The following is a 24,766-nucleotide window of genomic DNA, read 5'->3' as shown; positions in this document are numbered from 1 at the left end:
AGCACAGATAGTGATAGAAACAATTAATAAACAGGACCTCCTGAAACTGAAAAGCTTCTGTAAAGCAAAGGACATGGTCAACAAGACAAAATGACAGCCTACAGAATGGGAAAAGATCTTCACTAACCCCACATCAGACAGAGGTCTGATCTCCACAATATACAAAGAACTCAAGAAATTGGACACTAAAAGATCACATAATCCAATAAAAAAAATGGAGTGCAGATCTAAACAGAGAACTCTCAACAGAGGAATCTAAAATGGCTGAAAGACACTTAAGGAAATGTTCTACATCCTTAGTCACCAGAGAAATGCAAATCAAAACATCGCTGAGATTCCATCTTACACCTGAAAGAATGGCCAAGATCAAAAACACTGATGACAACTTGTGCTGGAGAGGTTGTGGGGAAAAGGGAACACTTCTGCATTGCTGGTGGGAATGCAAGCTGGTACAATCCCTTTGGATGTCAGTGTGGCAATTTCTCAGAAAATTAGGAAACAACCTTCCTCAAGACCCAGTAATACCACTTTTGGGTATATATCCAAAGATGCTCAATCGTGCCACAAGGACATGTGCTCAACTATGTTCATAGCAGCATTGTTTGTCATAGCCAGAACCTGGAAACAACCTAAATGCCCCTTGACTGAAGAATGGATAAGGAAAATGTGGTACATTTACACAATGGAGTACTACACAGCAGAAAAAATAACATCTTGAATTTTGCATGAAAATGGATGGAGCCAGAAAATATTATTTTGAGTGAGGTAACCCATGCCCAGAAAGATAATTATCACATGTACTCACTCATAGGTGGTTTTTAAACATAAAGCAAAGAAAACCAGCCGACAAACCACAATCCCAGAGAACTTAGACAACAATGAGGACACTAAGAGAGACTTTCATAGATCTAATCTACATAGGAAGTAGAAAAAGACAAGATCTCCTGAGTAAATTGGAAGCATGGGGACCTTGGGGGAGGGTTGAAGGGGGAGAGGAGAGACAAGGAGGGGAGCAGAGAAAAATAAAGAAAAAAAAAAGAATGGTAACCACTGTGCGATGTTAGTGAGGGAGTACAAAGATATTAAATATTCCATAACAGTATACGCTGTTTAAATTAAGATGCATAGAAAGAGCTGGATGCTAAACTACTAAAATTACTCTGAACACAGAGCTACAGAGAAATCGGAAAAATTACTTATTATATCACCGAGATTATGATATGTGTTATTTAGGCTGAAATATTACATTTTAAGTTTGAGAACAGTGCTCATAATATAGACAACTGCATCTGTAAAATAAAGACTTCTGAAATTACGTTTTTAAAAAAAGAGCGAGTTGGAGACATCAATTTCAGGTCAAGCTTTCTTAAGTAGAAAGAAGTCTCCATGTCATTATCTGTGAGTTGGCGGTCCCAAGGGAAAGCCAAACAGCAAGGATATTCTTGGTTGTCACTTTGAAAAACCTGGGAAGAGAGAATTTTAACTGAGGAACTGCCTCTGTCAGATTCAACTGTGGGGCATTTTCTTGATTACTTACTGATGTAGGAGGGTCCACCCATTGTGGGCAGTACTATCCCTAGACAAGTGGGCCCAGATTAAATAGGAAAGGAAGCTTGAATGTCTGCCTAGGAGCAAGCCAGTAAGCAGTCGGTTCTCGTCCACAACTTCTCCTTCAAGCTCCTGTCTTGAGTTTCTGCCTTGGATTTCCTCAACAATGGAGCTCTAAAGTGTGAGATGAAATGAAGCCTTTCCTTCCTGGGTTCTGTCTGTCAGTGTTTCTCACAGCTACAGAACTAGTCTCAAAAGAGACTGTGAGCATCCAAACTGCCTAGGCTCCCCCAAAGCCAATACGTGCAGTAGGATCAAAAACCCATTGCCATTGTTCTTGAGTTCTCAGTCATGTTCAGTGATACCGGTTTTATCCCAGGCTTTTTCAGACCCAGGCCAGCTGGCCTTGGTGAGTTCCCGATAGAACATCCCCATTGTCTCAGTGTATGGGTGCACCCCTCGCGGTCCTGAGTTCCTTGCTCGTGCTCTCTCTCCTTCTGCTCCTGATTTGGACCTTGGGTTTCAGTCCGGTGCTCCAATGTGGGTCTCTGTCTCTGTCTCCTTTCATCGCCTGATGAAGGTTAATATTCAGAGGTGGGTGGTCCTTGGACTTCCCACAGGACAGGGAACCCTGATTGCTCTTTGGGCTGACGAGGGAGGGGGACTTGATTGGGGGAGGGGGAGGGAAATGGGAGGCGGTGGTGGGGAAGAGACAGAAACCTTAAATAAATAAATAAATAAATAAATAAATAAATAAATAAATAAATAAGAAAGTGTTGATAGCTCTAGGTATGCCGATTGTCTTGACTGTGGTAATTGGTGTGATTTGCATGTGTCTATAATTATCAAACTGTGTATATTAAATACATGTAGTTCATGATATAAAAAAAAACTGTAGACTTTGAATGGTATTGGGATTGTTAAAGACTGTGGGACTTCTAACGTTGGACATAAGGTGTTGTGGTGGTTTCCTTCAATGCTGAAGATTTTCTTTAATTCCTGTACAGAAGCTGGAATCTTAGTGGGGTGGAGTCTCGACCTGAGGTCACCCCTTTATTCCACTTAGCATCCAGCTCTTCTTTAAACCTTTTATCTCCTTGAGCAATGGACTTTGCTTAGCTTCATGCCACTTCCCGGTGTTCCTTTTCTCCTCAGACTGTACTTTTTGGTATTTTTCCTTGCTTAGCTCGTTCATTTTCATTATAGATCTGCCTAAAAGTGATTACGAAGAACCACACCTGTACTGGTTGGTTGCACGTCAACTTGACACAAGCCAGAGTCATCAGAAGGAGCCTCAGCTAAGGAAATGCCTCCCTGAGATCCAGCTGTAAGGCATTTTCTCAATTAGGGGAAGGCACAGCCCATGGTGGGTGGTCTCATCCCTCGATTGTAGGTCCTGGGTTCTATAAGCAGGTGGACTGAGTAAACCATGGGAAGCAAGCCAGTAAACAGCACTCCTCCATGGCCTCTGCATCACTCCTGCGTCCCGGATCCTGCCCTGTTTGAATCCTTGTCCTTATTCTTCAGTGATAAACAGCAATGCTGAAGTGTAGGCCTGATAAACCCTTTCCTCCCCAACTTGCTTTCTGGTCATGGTGTTTGTTGCAGCCATAGAAACCCTAAGACAGTACCACAGTCAAGGCTAACTAGACAGTACCACAGTCAAGGCTAACTAGACTGTCTTGAAATCTCCTCTATCAAAGCAATTCATCAAGAACTCTTCAATTGAGCCTCAGGAAGAGTTTTAGGACAGGGCAAAAAGCAGTCACATTCTTTGCCAAAATGTCAAAAGAATAGTCTCTAGGCCACTTACTAACCCCTGGAACCTCTTCAGGTCATCATGATCTACATTGCTCTCACCACAACTGTCTTCCATGTTCCTATTAGTGTGTCCCATTGAGTTCCACTTAAAGTGTTCAGCTGTTTTCCTAATCCAAAGTCCCCCAATCCTGCCATCAAGCAGCACCGTCAGGCCAGTGTTGGCAATGCCCCACTTCCTTGTACCAGATACTTTCCTGGTCACTGATCTATTGTTGTGAAAAGACACCATGGCCAAGGCAACTCTTACGAGACAAAGCATCTAACTGGAGCCTTGCTTAGGATTTCAGAGGGTTAGTCTGCCATCAGCATTTGACAGGAAGCCTGGCAGCATACAGGAAGGCATGGTGCTGGAGAAGGAGCTGAGAGTTCCACATCAGGACCATCAGACAACAGGAAAAAAGGGCTCCTGGGCCTGCCTTGGGCTTTTGAAGCCTCAAAGCCCACCCCCTGTGGCACACTTTCTCCAACAAGGCCACACCTTCCAAAGCCACACCTCCTAACCCCGCCCAAGTAGCACCAGTCCAGGTTCACGGAACCAGCATAACAGAACAGAGGCGTCCTTTAGGGAAAGGGTCTGCCCGTGGACTGCAGCTTGAGCTGTGCATGAGGCTCCAGCCAGCCTTCCTCACCGTCTTCCCTATGGATTCCAGGACTGCCTATATAGACTGCACCACCACCTAAACTGCTCCTTCCAGTCTTTTAAAATCCACCCTGCTGCGCCTGTGTGGCTGAGCCTTGACTGGAAGACCAAGAATCCCACCTACAAAGCCTCCCAAGGCCTTTATTTACTCTGGCTCTGGGGGACTGTCCAGCTGGGAATATGTGAACTATTCAGAGCCGTCGCATGGGACTCCACCGAATACAGTTAGGAAAGCCTGCCTGCTCACTGCTGTCATTAATTAGAATTGGACATAATTAACTTGATCTGAACATCATTAATAAAAAATTACATACATAAAAGGATGGCTTCCTTCAGTTTAATCACACTAATTATGCTGGGCTCAACCTAGTTGCAGTTCCTAGTTATTTTAACACAGTTTTTCATCTTTTTAAAGAGATGGTGGTGATTTCTCTCTCTCTCTCTCTCTCTCTCTCTCTCTCTCTCTCTCTCTCTCTCTCTCTCTCCTCTCTCTCTCTTAATGCAACTTAAAAAAAAGAAGTCAGTGTCAGAGTAGAAGTTTCCAAATATTTGAAAGCACATTCCAAATCTGAGAACAAATAGTCAAGTGTCTCTTTTATGGGTCGGGTCCTCCAGAGAGGTCCTATATTTCTGGACACCTGAGAAACTAGCGTCAAAGAATGATCCCATATCTCCAGCGCATCCATTACCCATGAAGTCCTGGGCTATGGATGGGCATCAGTGGTCACGGGAGTCCATGCCAATATTAGCCATCAGGAACAGAACAACAACAGCAGGCAGGGCTGTAGGGCCAGACTTCCAGCTGACACCCGAAAGGGTGAGTTCGAGAAGATGTTCAGAAGTGCCTGAGAGATGGATAAGCAGCCCGAAATGCAGACACTAAAAACACAGGGCCAGGTCAGTTAGCACAGCCAGGCTCATGAGAAATCCCAACACGGCAAGGAAGAGACAAATGCAGAACCATCTGAAAAGAAAGGTGAGGCCAGGAATTCCGTCCATTAGCGGATCCACTGGCAAAAAGGTGGTACAGACACACACACTACAGAGTGGGAGGTGAGCCACATGTGGGTGTTTGCCACGACCTCTTTTTATGCATGTGTCAGGGGGGATGCACACATGCACACACAGTCTTGTGTGTGTGTGTTTATGTGCGGGCAGGTACAAGGGCACAGAAAGTCAACATCAGGTCTCATTCCTTAGGTACCATATGCCTTGCATTTTTATTTTGATTTTTAAAATTCTCTTATTACATTTATTTCTATGTTTATTTATAGGTGCATGTAGACACACAAGTGCCACAGTGAGAGTGTAGAGCTCAGAAAATAATTTGAGGGGTTCACTTTTCTCCTTCGGAGACGGATGAACTCAGGTCACCTGGCTTAGGAGCAAGAGCTGAGCCATCTTGCCAGCCCCTACCTTGTTATTCGATACGAAGTTTCTCACTGGGCTAGCTGGAAACCCCGGGGATCCACCTGTCTCCACTTCCCCAGTGCTGGCATTAATTCAAAGTATGTGTCACCACACCCAGCTTTTTGTATGCAGGTCCTGGTAGTCAAACTCCTGTCTTCATGCTTGCAAGGTGAGCATTTTAGCAACTGGGTTAACTCCTCAGTCCTACAACAACCTCCTCTTTAATCAACGCTATGAGATACACAGAACAAAGTGTAGAGAACAGGAGGCACAAACCCATGAACACAAACCATTGTTACTTAACCACTGTTACTCTTTCTCTCTACCTCCCAAACCACTAGACCCACCGCTAATAAAGGCATTCTCTCCTACAAAGGATAGTATCTTATATTTTGTTTTAATTTATTTCAAAAAATGTTTACTGTGACTTGTGATTATTTCTATGTGTCCGCTTGACTGGGCCATACCTGGCTAATCATCGTGCATTCTGGCCACCTCTCTTAGGGTATTTTAGGAAGATGTGCATTTGAACTGTGGGTTAGGGGACCTCCAACAACCCATGGAGGACCTGATTAGAACAGAAAGGTGACAGAATCTGCTCTCTGCCTGACTTCTCAAGCCAGAACACCTGAGTCCTGTTCTCTGTACTCTGGCTGTGAGTCTGTTGGGACCTGGGCAGGAAGTGATACTCTGTGCTCTATCTCTTAGCCAATGAGCTCTGCTCTGCTGTCTCTCCAGATTGTGAAGACAGATCACAAGACCTTGCTACATATGAGCCAATCGCTGTAATATCATAAACCCATCAACAGTAAGTCCTAAGACACACTAATGATAGATTAATATATTGCCAAATCTTGAGATTGGTCCCATGACTTCTGGTTCTCTGGAAAACTTTGACTAATTCATGGCCAACAAGAAGCATATACACCTAAGAGTGGAATGTTTGGATCACAGGGAGCCACATTTTGTTCTTTTTGTAAATTGTGCAGTTGCTCTCTGAAGGGGCTTTTAACCAACCTGCCCTCAAAAAGTAAGGCATGAAAATACCCCCTTGTTCATCAAATCCTTGGTTTATTCTAATCTGCCAAATATGAGTGTGAAATTGTATTTCATTATCTAAACTATTCCCCAATTGAAGACAGGAAGTGTTCATTAGTCTGTAAGCCATTTAGGCTTTTTTTCATGCTATTTGCCCACTCTTCAACTCTCTTATCTTTTTCTTGGTTCTCTTTAAAATGTTTACTTACATGTAATTAATTGTTATTTTAGAGAGAGAGAGAAGAAAATGTCTTCCATGTACTTTAACCTTTTATCGCTTCTACTCCAAGGACATTCGCTTGTAAGCTATAACACGCAATCTCATCTTATCTTTTGCTACCTAACCAATCAGTTGTCCTGCATGTCATAGTTTACATATAAAACACCTCCCACTAGTTCATGTGCTGAACACTTGACCAGTAGCTAGAGTCACTATTTTGGAAAGTGGTGGACACTGTAGGAGCTTGGGGTGTAGTTGGAAGACAAGTATGTCAGTACGGACAGGCCTCGGGAGGTTAAACTAATGCTTCTGGTACTTTCTCTGCTCCATGGACACTGTAATATGAATTGAACTTGCCTGCCTCCCCAGATCTGTGATGCCCTCCCATACCTCCTCTACCACAATGGACAGAAACCTCTGGAACCTCCACCTCCCCTACCACAATGGACAGAAACCTCTGGAACCTCCACCTCCCCTACCACAATAGACCTCTGGAACCATGAGCTTAGATAAATTCTTCCTCCTTTAACTTGCTTTTACCTTAGGTATTGTCATGGATTGAATGAGAATATCCCTCACAGGCTCGCTCATCTGTTTGAATACTTGATCCATACTTTGTGGAACTATTTGGGAACGATCAGGATGTATGACTTTGCTGGAGGAGGTGTGTCACTGGGGGTGGGGCTTGAAGTTTCAAAAGCTGGCATTGTTCCTAATGAACAGTCTCCACCTTGTGCTTGTGATCAAGAGGTGAGATTTTAGCTATTCCTTCTTCACCCAGTCACCATGCACTCTAATCTTCTGACGCTGTAATCCAAGCTAAATGCTCTCTGTTACAAGTTGCCTTGGTCACGGTGTTTTATCATAGCAATAGAAAAATACCTAAGTCGGGTATCTTACCATAACAATAGGAAAAGCACCTGGGGGAACCATTTCCACTGGGACCATAGCCTAGCTCTACCCTGTCCAAGGCTCCTGCACAGGAAGTCTTACCATAGAGTCACTTTGTGTGTCTCCTATGTCTCTGTCTCTCTCCACACGAATACCAGTCTCAATCACGGCAACATACCACAGGGAATTCACAGTCCCAACCTTAATGGCATCTTCTTCTCTTAGTGCTCTGGCTCTGTGGTTTTGGTTTTTGTTTTTGTATTTTTTTTTTTCAAACATGGTCGTCAGGGTTTTACACGGCATTGGCGTATGTCTGTGCTGGAGCAGGAGCAGCTATGGTTATACTAGCCAGCCATCTTCATGATCGCAACAATACCTCGTTTCATACACTCTGAGCCCTCCGTGATTTCAACACAGTTTACTCCCTTATCAGTGATCCTGCAGGAAAACCACTGAGTTTATGATCTTAGTCTCTGTGCATCCTATAAATACACACACACACACACAATAATGAGGATTACAAACTGATTCTTCAAGAAGAAAAACAGAAAAGGATGTCAAACTTTTACTGACAGTGGGAGCACATTCTTAAAGTTATTCTACCACAACATACCAGACGCATCATGGGTATTAGTATTCTGAGATTATAAAATGGCTCCATTTGCAGCGGAAAAAGATATAACGCCAGGCTCTGCTTCTCTCTGTGGCTCTCCAAGCAGAGATTCATTCTGGCATAATTGACATTTAAAAATGTTCATTTCATCACCACTTTTCTTTCTAAGAAGGAATATGCTTGCCTTCAGGGACACTGTACGGGAGGATGCTGGGCACATTCACTTAAATGATGGGTTTATCGTACTGGGTAGTAAGAGCGCTTTGGAGGGGCCTTGGCTGTAGCAACTGGTATAGATTTCTGTACACTTAAAATCCCATCAGGCCTTTTTGTAGGCACAGAAGGAAAAAAAATACCTTGGGCTTTGAAGGTATAAACTGAACCACCCTATGGTTCCAACTGACTGAAACATCCCCGGACTTCATTCCAGAAGCCTTGAAGGTGTCAATTTCACAGTGACTAATTCCTGGAGGGTGGAGGATGTACTGGTTCCACGGGATTAGAAATTCACGATAATTCATGAGGCTGCACCCTCATTATTAAGGCCACCTTTCACAAGCTAGTCCCACCACAAGTTACAAACAAAACCCTGCCCCTTGACAGAACCTGGCCCCTGAGTGTGCTAACACTTCCAGAGCTGAGAAAGGACCATGCGTCTTGAGGTTAAGGGTGAAAAGTGCACACCACTCTTAGCACAAAATCAGGTGGGATGGGAAAAGCCTGTGAAGAGCGTGAGGTGAACTGACAGTGTATGTAAAAACGGACGACAGAGAACATTCAGAAGCACTCAGCCAAGATGCTTTAGAAGCCACAGAAAAACACCTAAACCGCACCTTGTCCCCTGAGGAAGCTCTGGCTGCTCTGCAACTCCTAACTGCTCATGAATATGGCGCAGCCAAAAGCTACCCCATAATCTACCCCATGACATCTGTGACAAGAACACATCCGGTGTGCTGCACAGGTATTCTTGTCTGTGTTCAGCACCAGCAGCCTCGTGATTAGTCCCTCGGACATAGGGTAGGTAGATGCTGAAAGTGAATGGACAGTCATCTCACGTTACAAACAGACAACAAAACCCTCACTATTTATGGTCCAGGGACTTCTGCTACCCAGAGCAAGGCAAAGCAGTGCTTCTGAGGGCAGCCTTGACCTTCAGAATACTACTCTTGGCCTGGTCAGTCTTCCCTGCATCCTCAGAACTGTCGCACAGCTTCCCCAGGTAGGATACCCACATTTCCCTCTCCTGAACGCCATAAGCCATCACCTCCCTGAGTGCCTTTGTATGGTTACTCCTTCTTAGTCCAGTTGCTGTTCCTTCTCATGAATCCAGGGGGCACCGTGGAGCTGAGCAGAGGTTCTGAGAGCTCTGGTCAGGACACAGAGACCTTGTAATGCTTGGCTTCCTAACCTTAACAACCCCCACCTCTGCTCCCTCCTCTCCAAACATATCCCCACCCATCCGGCAGGTTCCCTGCAACCAGGACAGCTAGTGCAGGTCTGGCCCAGGAAGATAAGCCTTTGCTATCCAGAATTCTTCCTTCCACCTTCCCCTCTGCAAACTCTTGGCTAGCCTCAAGCTCCATCCCGCAGGTCCTGCAGGGCGAGCACAGGCAGATGGCAACCTGGAACCACCTAGCTGAAGAGGTCTCTTTCTGATCTAAATTAGATGTCTTGTGCTTGGCTTCCTAGAATTTCACAATGTCTGACTCCTCGAAGCAGACTACAGGTTGAGTGATCCTTATCCAAAATGCTCGGGACTAGAAGTACTTATAATTTCACAGTGTTTAGACATGGGAACGTTCAATAGACTTTCTGCTTTATATGCTATTGCTGTTTTATTTTTGTTTTGTTTTGTTTTGTGGGGGAGGGTGTTTTCACTGTTGATTTATTTGCAATGTTAGAGACTGACCCTGGGACTTTACACATTCATGTTCAGAAAGCTGAGTTGATTCAATCACATTTGGGACGTCTAACTTCCATACCAAGGACCCTGAACCCATAGCAGTTGTCTGTGTCGGATACTGATGGGCCCGCTGCTGATCTCAACCTTCAGTACATGGGACTCCCTGGGAGCACAAGGGCTCAGGAACTCCAGTTGGAGAGAGAAAGGACAAGAGCATACTGCTATTGTCATCGGGTGGTACACAAGGACCAGTTTCAGACAAAGTAAAGGATCAGTGCTGGCTCAGGGTCTGTCTACACCTTGGCAGTCAAATCAACACCAGCTTTAAAGGTCTGTGCTCAGGAGCACTGAACTATACCCATGCAGTTCCCTGGGAATGGACACGGCACTCATCCGTCTGCCACGGCGCAGTATCCCTCTCTTGAGGCAATCCAGGTTTCTACATGGCAGAAGCAGGAAGAAATGCCAAGCGAGGCCACTGTGGCTCCATGCAAGACCGCCTCTGATTGCTTACCAAAAATGAGTGTCTTGACAACGTCCTGAAACCCCTCCTGGTGATCCAGTCTTCCTGGAATAAAGCAGAAGGAACAGAAAAAAAAAAAAAAAAGACTTAATTCCAGAAATGACGATGATGCTTATATAGGGCTCTTCCGTGCACACAAATTTAAATGAAAGGCTTCGAATTACCTGCAAGAGTGAATGACTGGGATGACAGAAAAAAACCCTAAACAAACAATTAAAATGTTTCTTTGGTCATTTCATTGCATATCATTGCCTTAAGAAAACCGTGTTGGGCAAATAATGATGGCTTATGTACCATTCTAGAAGGAGAGGCTACCTGCATATTAATGAAGTTCTTCAAAGACCTCATGAATATTCATTTCCCCACAACAAAGCTTGACCCCGATGGTTGTAGAACCCTTCTTTGGTGACACTTTTAGAGAAGGCTGGGGTCCCTGCAAGCGTTGGAGTTATTAAAGGAAGAGAAAGGACGTCGGTCACTTTCTCTGTCAAGGGTCTCAGCCCTCCTTCCTGGCCATGATGGTTCATTAGGGAATCTGAAGGGGACGGGGGCCCTCCATTTTCCTTAAATGGAGACTGCCTTACAAATGAAAGCTGAGGAGGAGGAGAACCAAGAGACTTGAGGGGTTCAAGACAGAGTGGTTTATCTGTCCTCAGAATCGTCTCTAATCCCCTTCTCCATCTGCTCCAGCTAAAGCAGGATGAAATGATAAAGGATTTCCTGTTTCTTTTTATTTTGGGAATCTGTGGTGTGCTGTGTGTGTGTGTGTGTGTGTGTGCGCGCGCGCGCGCGCGCGCGAGGGTTAAACACCAACATCAAGCATCTTCTTCAGTCACTCTTATTTTTAAAAACAGTCTCTCTGAACCCTGAGCTCACTAACCGGCTAGACTGGCTAACCAGGTACCTGAGATGCCCTCCCATCTCTGCCCTCCCAGAACCGAGGTTGCAGGCACAGGCCACTGCACACAGACATTTACATGAGGGCCCAAGGTTCCAAACCCATGCCTGCATGGTTCCTCACTGAGCCGTCCCCTCAGCTCCTCTGGTCCATTTTTAAATGCCTCCTCCCAAAGTCTTCCAAGACAGAAAGCCAGGACAGAGGCTTCGCAGGCAGCTCCACTGAGTGGCCAGGTCGCCCTCTGCCTGCTGTGGGGCCTGAGGTCACCGGGGTGGCGGCTTCATTCACTAGGGAAAAGGTCTTGTTCCTGGCACAAGGAGATGATGGCTTCTACTCTGTGACAAAGGCCTGGTCTGGACTTGTGTTAGCACATTTCCAACAAGACCAGGTAGGGGCTCTCAGTTCCCTCAGGAGACATTCTTAGCAGCAGGTCCTCCCAGTGTTGAAGAATTTCATCTGCCTTAACATGGCCTGTGCAAATGCCCTATGTCCAGAGAGAAGTGACTAGAATCTTCCAGAAAACTTTTAAGGGATCTGCAGACCCTTGGACTCTGTGCCCTCCCTAGGGTGGCAGGGGCCTGGTATTCACATGGCTGCGGGTCCTTCCTAGAGGTCTGGTGCATGCGCAGCCTTTCAGTCCGTGCCTTGCAGATTCTGGCTCTCTGAAGAGGCCTCCACACCCAAGTGAGCACTAGAGGTAAGTAAGGCATTTCAACCACATGCTCACTTCCCAAAGTGCAGCCGGTATGGGCTGCTTGCCTCCTGTGTGGGCGTCAAAGGCTGTGCAGCATCAGCATGAATACGGAGACGGCGACCATGGAGCCCAGAGAGATCCATCAGGTGACAAAGGACTTAACAGCAGCCCAAGCAGGAGTATCCAAGTCCCATCCCCAGAGACCACATAACAAAGGCAACTGTGCCTTGTGCTTGTAATCCTAGCATTGGAAGGTGGAGCTAAACAGATCCCTGGAACTCACTGGCCGGTTCCAGGTCAATGAGAGACCCTGTCTCAAAGAGTATGGCGGATGGCACCTAAGGAATGACACTCAAGGCTCACCTCTGGTCTAAAGACACACACACATACACACACACGTGCGCGCACGCGCACATACACACACACACATACCCCAGGGGGCAGAAGCAAGAGGGGGAACAGAATATATACATATTAATAAACACTTTAGGAAAATAAGGCAAAAGAAAATAAAAGCTATTAAAAGGCAGCTGGGAAGGTGAAACCCACCAAATCCCCAGAATAACCCTGGAGCCACCCTCCTATCTGAGTCCCCGTGATACAGCACAAGCTTGCTACTGGGAAACCTTCAAAATCAACTGATTATGGAGTTGTGCATAGACTACATGTTTCAGCTCCCTGGAGGAAACACTTTACCTACGTGGCAGGAAAGGGCACCCCCACTCATCAACTGGTGAAGGGGTGGCTCTATGGTCCCAAACTCAAACCGGTCATCCAGTGCTGAGGTCTGAACACGGCTTGTCCTTTATAAGACTAGTGCTGGAGTTTAGTTTCTCCTGAGATGTTTGGAGGCGAAAACCTATCCTGACCATGGTGATTGGGGGAGGGTGGGGAGTTAGGGGAGATCACCAAGATAGGACCTGTCATCCTGAGCTCCCACAACTCACCCTGGTGGGCTTATCAGAAGAGGGAGAGAAATCCGAATGCGCAAGTGCCCTTGCTCTCTTGCTCACCACTCGAGGCCATGCATGCGCCACCTGGGGTTGCTACCAGCAGGACAGCCATCCCAGTACGCAGCTCTAGACCCTGGACTTCCAGAACCAAGACAAAATAAAGCTTCTTTTCCCCTCAAAGCACCCATATTTTGTGCCGATTAGCATAATAGAAAATGGTAGTTGAGTGAGAGAGAGCCTTCATCTTCCCCAGAAAGACTGGCTAGGAAGCTAGACTCCAGGCTGGAGAGATGGCTCAGTGGTTAGGAGCGCTGACACCTCTTCCAAAGAACCTGGGTTCAATTCCCAGTACCCACATAGAGGCTCGCAACTGTCTGTTACTCCAGTTCTAGGGGACCCGACACCCTCAAGCCATACAAGCTACACCCCTCCCTAGAAGCATGTATCACTTCCCACTCTGGACCATCTGGCATCCTACCAGTTCACTGTGGGTCTGCAGAGGTCCTGTGTGCCCTGGATCTAGTCTCTCTTGCCCTGGAGCAGAAACCCGGGAGAAACCCAGAAGCTGCCCAAGGACTCACTCCCCTGCGCTGGGAGAACTGCCGCTGCCTCCTTCCCTAGAGAGCCATTCTCTACAGGGCTCCCTCTCCTGGGAGGCCCTGGAAAAGGACAGAGTCTCATTCATCTGGACGCAGCACATCCCCCGCCTGCTCCACATAGAGTCCCTAAGAAAGCACAAAATCCTCCAGCTTGGAAACAGTGGTATGTGTTATACTTTACACAAATACTTTTCCGTGCGAGGAAACAGGCCCACATCTGAACTCAATTTAGAACCAGGCTCTAAGTGTCTATTTATAGGCTCCAGGCAGCCATCCCTGGTGGATATGGAGTCAGGGCTCCTGTCCACTCTGATGCAGTTCATTTGCATTCTTTTTAAGTTTTATCTTCTCCAATTTCCCAGCAGTCCTTTAACTCAAATGCAAGGTCACCTACCACTTGGATCCAGCACCACCACCGGCTTCTCCTGCCCTCTCCGGGACCTTCATGAACCCAGGGGAAGGTCTTTGAAGGCCAGAAGGGTCAGCAGCTATCCCTGTAGTTAACTGGGTCACCAGGAAATTTCAGTTCTTGCCAGTGGCTTAAAAGGACAAGAGGAAGCCCAGTGTCGGCTGCGGTTCCCCGGGCTTCTCTTCACATCTCGTGGGTCCAGTCATTCCTACCACTCTCGAGTGCATTTTCCTTTCCTTTCTTGCTCCCCAGGAGTCTGGCATGGGGGACCTCCTTAGCCATTTATGATTAGACAGTACCTGCTCTCACCCCTTCCAGCCCACAGCCACCTTCAGAATAATGTTCTAGTTTTCTGCAACCTTCAGGCTGGACATTAAATCTGCAGGTTTCCCACCAGACTAAGACACTTTGCATTCCAGGAGATCTCACCACGCCTAGGCTTTGGTTATGGATGGATGCAGGAGACAGTTGATCTTGCAGCTTGGCTTCCCCCAGAAAGACGTGCAAATTCAAGCCAAAGGATTCCTCCTTCCCCCGTGTAGACAGTAGGATCCTCCAGGGTACATGGCCTCCTGGAGCACCCTGCCTTAGGAACCACCATAGAAGCAATGGCACCCTGGGCTATCATCCTGTCTATGGCAGGAATTAGACATAGAGAACAAACCAAGTTAACTGGCATCATATAACATTCCCGAGGCCCAGGTTCTTACAGAAAGTAACTTTTGTGATTTCTGGCATCCGTTTCCATGACTCATTAACTTTCGCACAGGGCACCACTTCAATTGCCACCATTGGTGCTATATTTTTCAACATCCAAGATTCGGGGAATAAATTAGTTTGTGGTCAAACACAGCCTTTGTAATGCTGTGTTTCCAGGCATTCTAGAAATAAAAATTCTTTAGAGGGCTTGATTCAAAATTTGCTGATTACTTTTGATGGTTTATGGGAAGTCCTAGATCATGTATGCTATAGACACACACACACACACACACACACACACAGAGAGAGAGAGAGAGAGAGAGAGAGAGAGAGAGAGAGAGAGAGAGAGAGAGAGAGAGATTCAACAGAACCCCACCTCACTCCTGGCAGGGCAGGGCAGCTCAATGAACCATCCATTCAAAGCCAAGGTCCCCAGGAAAGAGCCCAGGCACGCACAAGGGTGGTACATGCACATCAGAAGCACCCCTGAAAGCATTTTCTTAGGACATTCAAGGCAGACCATTACAGCTTCATTAAACTCTGAGACCTGGAAGGAGTGAGGAACCATGAAAATAGAGATGTGAACACGTCCAACTCACCGGGTAGAGTTGAGAACTCTGATCCTACCCAGGAACACTGGAATCACCACTAGAGAAGCAGACGACTGGTTGGGTTGCCTTCAATAGCCAGCTGACCACAGAGCAATGTATTAACTTCCTTGTGCTAACTGGAAACCCCCACGTTGTTAGGGGCTAGGTACCAGACACACAGTCTGGGGATGTCTAGAACTCTGTATTGGGGTGGAGAATGAGCACAACGTTAAGAAGAGGGGCAGTAACCATGCAGGCATCCATGAACAGGACCCCGGTCATACACTGCAACATCCATGATCAGGATCCTGGCCACACACTGCAGAGGCCCTGGGATGGCTCAAGGAGTCCTTGCCAGAAGGACTGATCTAGGTTCAGAAGCATCAAAGGCAGGGGCTTCCTCTTGCATCCCCAACACCTATAACCTGGCACGCCCACACCCATACACTGCCACCCAAAGGACTGTTGCTTTGGTGACTTGTTTGCCCTGGGGATGCCTCTGAGAGAAGCAGGCACTGAACAGGTAGACTACAGAACAGACAGTCTTCTGGGACCTGTTATCTGAGAGGACATCCAGACTGCCCTGAGAAGAATGCCACAAGATGGGTCATATCCCCAAAGACGGGACTGGACCCACAGACCACTCGGGATGGAACTTCTCAGGAGAGGAAAACAGGGATTCCTTGGACCATGGACATGTGTTGTAGGACTGGGGGGTGTGGGTCTCTCACTGATCTGATACACAAAGACAGTGTTCAGCTGGACAGAGCCAGTATCTCCCAGAGCAAAGAAAGAAAGGGGCCCAGAGGCACGACTCCAAACGTTGATCAAAGCAGTGTTTCTGTGAGCCAAGAGAGGCTGAGCTCAGTCAGAAATGGTCCCCAGGTCCTCAGATCCAGTGGGATGGAGAGACAGCAACAGCGGAAACCCAGGTACTGTTTATAAATAAGATGTTCAAATTCTGAACAGCCAAGTCCCTACGCTGACTGCAAAGCAACGTCTTCGATGCTAATAACTCTATTTATAAAGATGAGAGTGTGTTATTTTCCCCCTGTGCAAGCTGCATCTTCAGAATAAAAAGCTCAAATCTCAAGCCTCTTATTTGTGCAAATGTTTTGGGAACAAGCTGGATTTAAAGTGAGTCTTTGATGATCTCAAAGTTTCAAAAACAACTGCTTGTTACAGCAGGTGCTTCTGACGGTTGCCACTGAAATGACTTAAAAATACTGTGTGTACTGTCATCACGAAAATGACTCCAAAGTCCCAGACTAGGAGAGATATCATTGGCCTGGAGGTGGCACCGAGCTACCAGCCTCTCACTTCCTCTGAAAGCAGAGACTGGGTGGCAGAGGTCTTCACTGGCTCACACTAGTTCTTTCAAGGGTGATGGCTGTCGCTAGAGGAATCCCTGGCAGCTACCATGAAGGAAGAGTGGACAGTAGAGGCATGGGCTGTTGCAACTGGTTGAATACTCAGAAACTTGTTCTCAAACGACTAGCCTTCCTGGCTCAGAAATGTGCCAACCAGGCATCACTTAGAACTTACTCTAAGGTTTGCCCAGTGTTTGCTTCTGCAGAGAATACCCCCAAGGCACTCTCAAATGCAGTCATGTGGCGTATAATGACATCTGGTCAGTATGACACCACATTAATGACAACAGGCCGAGATTATACACTCGACGGCATCACAGAATCTGTGCGATGTAATATGGCACACAAATGACAGTGGCCAGAGAGCATATGCCCAATAATGTCACTGTACCCTGGTGTAGACAGTATCTGCACAATGACAACACTTCCCTGATGTGAGAGTCCCCTCTGTATGCTGTGAATACCATTAGTTATTAAAGAAACCAGCTTGGCCTGATGGGGTAGAACAGAGCTAGGCAGGGGAAAACTAAACTGAAAGCTGGAAGAAAGGAGGCGGAGTCAGAGAGAAGCCACAGAGCCACTGCCAGAGACAGATGCACTAAAACTTTGCTGGTAGGCCATGATCTCGTGGTGATGCACAGATTAATGGAGATGGGTTAAATTAAGATATAAGAAATATGCTTCATTTTTTGGCCAAACAGTATTGCAAATAGTATGGTTTCTGTGTGATTTTTTTTCAGGTGTGAGCTACTAGGAGGCCGGGAAACAAACTCACGGCCTCCCTACAACACTTCTCAGAACATGTCCTGAGCAAGGCATGACTGCAAACCCCAGCTAGGCATTAATAGCTCTTCTGGAACTAGTGATCGCCTGCCTCGGCTCTACTTTGCCCTCCAGTAAGTCTGTCCATGTGCGGCCCATGCCATCCTGGGAACAGAGCACATTTCCCTTGCCCTTCTTGGCAGGACTGACTACCCTATAATCTCTGGCATATTTTTCCAATGACTGTCCACATTAAACTCATCCTGTTTCCTGGCGTCTCGCCAGAGGACAGTACAATACTGAGGTATTAAAAGCTGGACCTTGGATGCCAAGACTGTGGATGGCACAGACCAACAGTGGTGCCAGTGGGAGGCCAGGATGAAAGGGATCAGACAGCTTGCTGGCAGATTAGCACAGCTGCATCCAACCTCAAGGTGCCCAGGACCACTGAGGGCTCCCCAGACTCCCCAGCCGCCTCTGCTAGCTGCCCTTCTTACTGTCATTTTCTCCGAAGCAAACGAAGCTTCTATTTTTGCTGTGCCCGATGCTTTCCAATTCCCAGGCATCCCCTGGAGAGAAGCTGGGATTTCATTTTTTTATTCAGGCAGCTTGGGGACTGATGGGAGGGGTGTGCAGAAGGCTGAGAGCCAAGTACAGCAGCACGGGGCACAGAACTCACTCGGACTGTGGACAGGGTGGCAATGCCTGTGTAGGGCTCCCATGTGACCTTGCAGGGTAGGGCCAGATAAAGTTCGCCACCATCTGTGTGGCTCAACTGTGCACTCCACAGTTTACCCATTGGAGATGAAACCCAAAGGTAAGTGTTGAGCAGCAGGACCTTCCAGAGGTAGGAGGCCTCTCTCCCCATGAATGCGTTAACGTGGATTTCAATGGAGGGGAGAAGCTGTCACAGGAATGGGTTTTCTGATGGAAGAGGAGCTTAGCCCTCTTCTCATCCTCCTCCCTCTCTGTCTCCTCCTCTGCTGTTCCCTTTCATCTTCTGCCATGGGTGATACACTCTTATCAGATGTGAGTGCCTTCTTATTGCCTTTCCCAGACCGCAGGACCTGTAAAGCCCCAGAAATCCAGCCTGTGGTATTCTGTTAGATCAGCAACAAAAGGACAAAAAAAAAAAAATGCTGCTTCACAGACACAGATCTCAAAACCTTCAAAGCCCCACTCACAGATGAGGAGACCGGGGCATGTGCCGATTCATTTCCTCGACCGAGGCGACAGAGGAAGTGCCAAACCTAGTTTTAAATCCTGGCAGGCGGGCCCTGAAATCCACACTCTTAGCCCTGTACCACTCTGAGAGGAATAAAAGGGAAAAATACATCTGCAATATATAATTCAAACAATGGCTCAGACTGACCACAAGGAAGGATGAAATGGGGCAAAGAGTAGATAGGTCCAGGATCCCCAAAGAACAAGTAGATACAATTAATTACAAATGCATGAACGTAAATCTACGAATAGTGTTCCGTCTCAGTGGCAAGCAGGGAATAAAAATCAAAGCCTCATGCGGTGTCTTGGTTACTTTTCTATTGCTGTACAGACACCACAACCAAGGCAATTCATAGAAGAAAGAATTTATTGGGGCTTAAAGTATCAGAAGGTGAGTCCATGAACTTCATGGCAGCAGGTGACAGGTGTGTGCCGGAGCAGCAGCTGAGAGCTTACTTCCTGATGCATAAGTAGGAGATAAAGTTTGTGTGAGACAGAGCCTGCTATGGGCTTTTGAAACCTATTGATACACCTTCTCCAACAAGGCCACACCTCCTAATCCTTCCCAAATGGTTCCAGTAACTGGGGACCAACCATGCAAATATGTGAGCCTATGAAGGCCATTCTCATTCAAACCACCACAGGTAGGGAATACATTCAGACTAACAAATACTAAAAACATCTGAAATGCTGAGTGTTGCCAAGGAAAGGGCAAAGAGGAGACTCGCACAAACTGTCGGGAAGGCTCCTGGCTACACCCACCCACTCTGGAAAGCAATTTGGCTACTTGTAGTAAAATGTAAGATTCATATCCTCAATCCCACCGCAACGCCTTGTTAAAACACGCCTCACAAGTCTGGCTCAGGTTCACAAAGACACACACATAAATATCCATGACAGCCTTGTTTGTGACAGCCAGGAACTGGAAAGCAGCTGAGCCTCCATCAACGGGAGCCGACAAGCAGCACCAGAAAGCCCTGATGCGGCGAGCCCCAGCTACAAGTCCCGTGGGGGGAAACTCCCAGCACAAGGTTAAGCAAAGAAGGCAGTGATGGCTAAAAAAAACCAGCGCTGTGACGCGGTGTCATTAACAAAGTGCTCCAATAAATAAGAACATGAAAGGATGCTCAAAACCATTCATTGTTGCCCATGGCTAGGTACGATTACACTGCCCTGAGAATGACCAAAATAAAATAAATATGGCAACACCAAGTATATGCAAATATACATGAAATAACTGGGATTCTGTCCACTGCTGATGGGTATATAAAACTGTTCAACTTCTTTTTAAGACAATTTTAAAGTTTCTTATGAAAGTAGATTTATGATCATGTTGTAACAACAACAACAACAACAACAACAACAAAAAGTGCTCACATCCAGCACAGAAAATAACAGGGAAACGTGCATTTATGGACACAGTATGCTACAGGAAGGCCACAAGTGGAAGCAGCTGAGAGGGTCCCACACTGCTCCTTGGTGCTTTAACTATGCTCAGAAAGTTTTTAAGAAACCCTTCACAGGTGGCCTCAGTTCCCTTTCCTAGATGACGTGGACAGAGAAGAAAGCAGCGGTGGCAGTGTCGAGTGAGGCCAGGACACAGGGCAGGATGCTTCCTGCTAACCCAGCCATCCAGGTCCATCCCAACATCCCACCATCAAACTACTAAGGATGTTTCATTGTAGATCTTCACCAAGAACATAGACCAGAATCTTGGACTGGCAAGATGACTTACCAGGTAAAGTCGCCTGCCACCGAGGCCTACAATGTGAGTTCAGTCCCTGAGACCCACAATTTCAGGAGAAAATTGACTCCTAAAAGTTGTCTTCTGGCCTCCAAATATGTGCTTCAGCACGCACGCACGCACACACACACACACACACACACACACACACACACACGGAGCGTGTGCCATTCAGCGCACCATCCAAAATTGATCTTGATGAAAACAGCTGCCTTTCTCACCACCACCTAACAACAGATACAATACAGCATCCTAATAAATTCCAAGCTTGCTTCCCTTTGGGCAGAACACTTAGGACAAAATGACAGAGTATTAATCCAGGTTTGTCCTGTTCTCCTTTGACCTTGATCTGTTGGGAAATGACGTTGTGTTTTCTGTTTCTCATCACTCATCGCTCTCCAGCTGGACCAAGGGAGGAGAAGTGAGAAATGCAAATGTGAAGGAAAGTGTGCCCGCCCTCAGTGCATGCTCATATGCCAGCACCTCCGGGGGACAGAGCTTCAGTAGGCTGTGACCAGCCCAGTCCCTCCTTCTGCCTCCTCTCCCCTGAAGTGCCTGCTGCCCCAAGCCTCCCAGCTATTGCCATCCCAGACTCAGGCCTCCTGGCTCTTGAAGGGCTGGGATGACAGATGACCTTGCACTACAATGTTTGGGACCCAAGTCACACCATCCCAAAGCAGATTTGTTTCTCCCACAGAGACAGCTGGAGGCAGGGTTAGCTATCTCTGCTACCAAGCAATGGCCACTCCTGAGCTCAGGTCTTCATTGGAAACGGGACCCTGGAGTTCCCCCAGTCCCTCCCTGGCTTTGGGGACAATAACATTCCTTGAGAGAATTCAACTTCCAGAGACCACCTGGAGGCCTGAAGTTGGTGCCAGCAGGACACTTGGTATTCTGTGACTGCAGCAGTCAGCATGGAGGAAAAGTGTGCCTTGTCCCAGCTTCAATGCCTTAGGACTTGCATTGAGTCTGGATGGTGGAGCAACAGTCATGGCAAAAAGGGCACCACACGGGAGCCATTAGACTCAAGGGGGAAGAAAGCAAAGGCACGTCCCCACCAACCTAATTTCTCCCCGCATCCAGAAGGTTCTACTTCTTCCCAATAGGTTCATAGCCTAAAGGACCAAGCTTTTGATGCATTTTTTGTTTATTTGCTTGCTTTGTTTTGCAAGGGGGGGAGGTTGTGGGAAGGAGGACATTCCACATGGAAATTACAGCAGGGACCCTGGTCAGGAACAGTCTCAGCCACTAAGTGAGGTAGAAGTCAGGCTTGTGGCTTAAATAGTCTATGGAAAACACAAATCTAAAGCCATCAGAATCATACAAATTGGAGCTACCCCTGCCATGATGCTTGCCACCACCCTCACCGGCACCTGGTCTGGAATCTGTAGTACCAATCACCATGCCTAGGGTACCTGACTACATAGCCTCCCACTTTGTACCTTTGCACCCCACAACAGACAAAATCATCAGCTGCCTATGCCTCCCACCAAGCAGGAGGGTCTGAGCACTCTCTGGAATACATTGAAAGGGGAATTTAGCAGGGGAGACCAACCTGAGTTGGCCTGGGTTTTCTAGCATAGCTAACCCTTAAGAAACAATCTGGCCCAGGAGTCAGGACCAACAAGATGGCCTCAGTGCTTTGGATCAGAAGGTCCAGTGGGTGGATTCTTAAAACCCATCCCACAGGTGCTCTGGACCCACACATTCCCCAGACACGGGCCTCTGAGTGATCTATTCCCAGGCCCTAGAACTTGTCTTTCATACATAGGCCGAAGGAGCTCAGTTGCTAGCAGAACTTATGTGTTAGTTACTTCTGAATCACTGACCAAAAAAACCTATATAAACAGTGGAAGACAGTCGGTGGCTGACTGGCTCTGTAACTTTAGCCTTGACCCCAAGCTGAACAGCAAGGCTGCAGACACAGGTGAGGGAGGCCATTACCTCATGGCAGACATGAAGAGGAAGAAAAGGATACCTGGGCTGCGGGTACCTCGTCTCCACCTGGTCCACTTTCACCCCAGTGCCTTGATTCAGGAGCGTCTTCCCCATTATTGAGTTCCCTGTGGAAACACCCTCACAGACACACCCAGGGTTTGTGATGCTAATCTCCAGGTACTTCTTAATGCAGTCGAGTTGACAATCAAGATTAATCATCATGGGCCAGATGGCCCACCCAGAGACTGACACGATGATTACCTTGCTCACATCCTGTTCCCTGGAAGTTTCTACGTTCCACACAAGCATGGAAGGAAAAGGTCACTTCTAAGTTTGGGTCTTTTTTTTTTTTTCAATATGATAAAAGACTCTAGGAAACAGTGCACTAGAAAACTAAAGCCACAGAATACTGCTATGGATGGCCCCAAACCCAAGCTTCATGTTGGGCAGGACGCGGGTGGCATATTCGTATCACCACTAAAACCAATTACTCAGTTGTTTCTTTTTTTAATTAATTAATTTATTTATTTTATTATGTATACAATTGTCTGTGTATATGTCTGCAATGCCAGAAGAGGGCACCAGACCTCATTACAGATGGTTGTGAGCCACCATGTGGTTGCCGGGAATTGAACTCAGGACCTTTGGAAGAGCAGGCAATGCTCTTAACCACTGAGCCATCTCTCCAGCCCATACTCAGCTGTTTCTAATGTGGACTGAAGAACAGCAGCTCTCCTGGAATCCCTAGAAGCTGGCACATCTAGCTTCAAGAAATTAACAGCTCCTGGGTTCTCGGTCTCTCCAGTGGGATATAACAATTGTTGGACTACCCAGTCCATACTGTGTAAACCACACAAATAAATCCTCTTTTAATAGACGTTCATTCTGTTGGTTCTGTTCTTCCAGAAAACCCTACGGGGGTGGGGGAGGGGGCAATGCACAGCTTCCACCAGTGTGGACAGAATCTCATGTCATATTTCTCATTGTTACAGAGATGACAGCAACCTAGCGTCATTGTCAAGGGTAGCCCACTATCAAATCTCAGTATCTCAGTTTGGCTTCTCGAGCGGGCTGACATCAGTTCTGTGGGCAGCCATGGCAGGCTCCTGTGAACTTAGGAAGGATGTGTGCTCTCAGGAATCCCCATCATGAGTTTGTCATGGTTCTACGGTACCTCTGCATCACTTTCCCCTATCATGACAATTGTTGTTTTTGTTTGTATGTCTGTCTACATCAATTCTTTGTCCAATGATTAAGTTTTAACAGGCTATGACGACTTTGAGGGTTTTAGATAGTTCTTCTATTGCAATAAAAATATAGACAGCCAGAATATATGTATCAGAACATATGAGAATATATGAGCAAACTCTATGATGAAGTTGACACCGTAGAAGAGAGAGCAAAGAAAATAGGACCATGATCACAAAGGTCAAGCCATAGATCAAATCTTGTCTGAAACCAGCTAGATTTCTCAATTGCAAGAGGAAAAAAAGATTCCTGTCCCTGTGAAATGTGTTTTGTTACTTGCATGAAGGATATTAATGGGTGAGAAAGCATCTCAGAGAGGCAGCATGACCTGGTCACCCAAATCACAGGAGTTCAAGGTGAGTAGAGTCCACAAAGTCCCCGTACTCATATCAAAATATTGGGCCACACAATTTAAAACAAACATAAAATCCTGTATTACCTCAGTGGCGGGTCCACTTTTCCCGTCTTACATAGTGGAAATTATCAGAAATTAAACTCAGTCGGCGTTATCATACTGCCCCGAGCCTAATGGTCAACAGCGAATCTACTAAATACTTTGGCTACATGGAACGGCTCCCATCTCTAAAAGACAGTTTTGATCCTCTCTCACCCTCCTGTGCTCAAGGGAAATCTTAAGGCAGCCTTCGGAAATAAATTTTCTTTTAATCAGCAGCACAAATAAACACTGTTCTGCGGGTCAGCTGGTTCTGGCGGTGTGGGCCTGATCCCTCACCCTGATCCCTTCAACAACTGATCCAAAGACCGAAAGAACAATCAAAAACCTTATCTCCGACCTCCTCTGCCCATCTCCCTCGGGGCCCAAGCACCTGAGGTCCCAGAAGCCGATGAGTTGCTTATAGTCACAGGTCAGGTCAAACTGACAATGTCAGAAGGCTCCAGACAGATGTCCTCACTCAGCCTCCCAGCCATGAGGCCACAGGTGCCCCACAACCATCTGCTAATAACACAGGCAGGTGGCCATTGGTGCATTCAGAGGAAGACTCTAGAGGGACGGGGAAGTATACATATGA

General features: G+C 46.8%; 1 protein-coding gene across 2 annotated transcripts in view; it reads right to left on the bottom strand.

Moving 5' to 3' along the window:
• Apba2 (amyloid beta precursor protein binding family A member 2) overlaps positions 1–24,766 on the bottom strand; it is a 205,650-nt gene that overhangs the window by 86,981 nt on the left and 93,903 nt on the right. For both annotated transcript variants that reach the window (XM_050149207.1, XM_050149208.1), the window contains exon 3: positions 10,599–10,652. The gene's annotated coding sequence lies outside the window, so the exon portion shown is untranslated. The remainder of the gene's footprint in view (positions 1–10,598; positions 10,653–24,766) is intronic.

Source organism: Alexandromys fortis, unplaced genomic scaffold (genome assembly GCF_014885135.2).
Source record: "Alexandromys fortis isolate MF-2015 unplaced genomic scaffold, M_Fortis_MF-2015_v1.1 scaffold_67, whole genome shotgun sequence".
Taxonomy (NCBI): Eukaryota; Metazoa; Chordata; class Mammalia; order Rodentia; family Cricetidae; genus Alexandromys; species Alexandromys fortis.
Note: the sequence above shows the minus strand (reverse complement) of the source record. Positions and strands in the feature narration are given on the sequence as shown.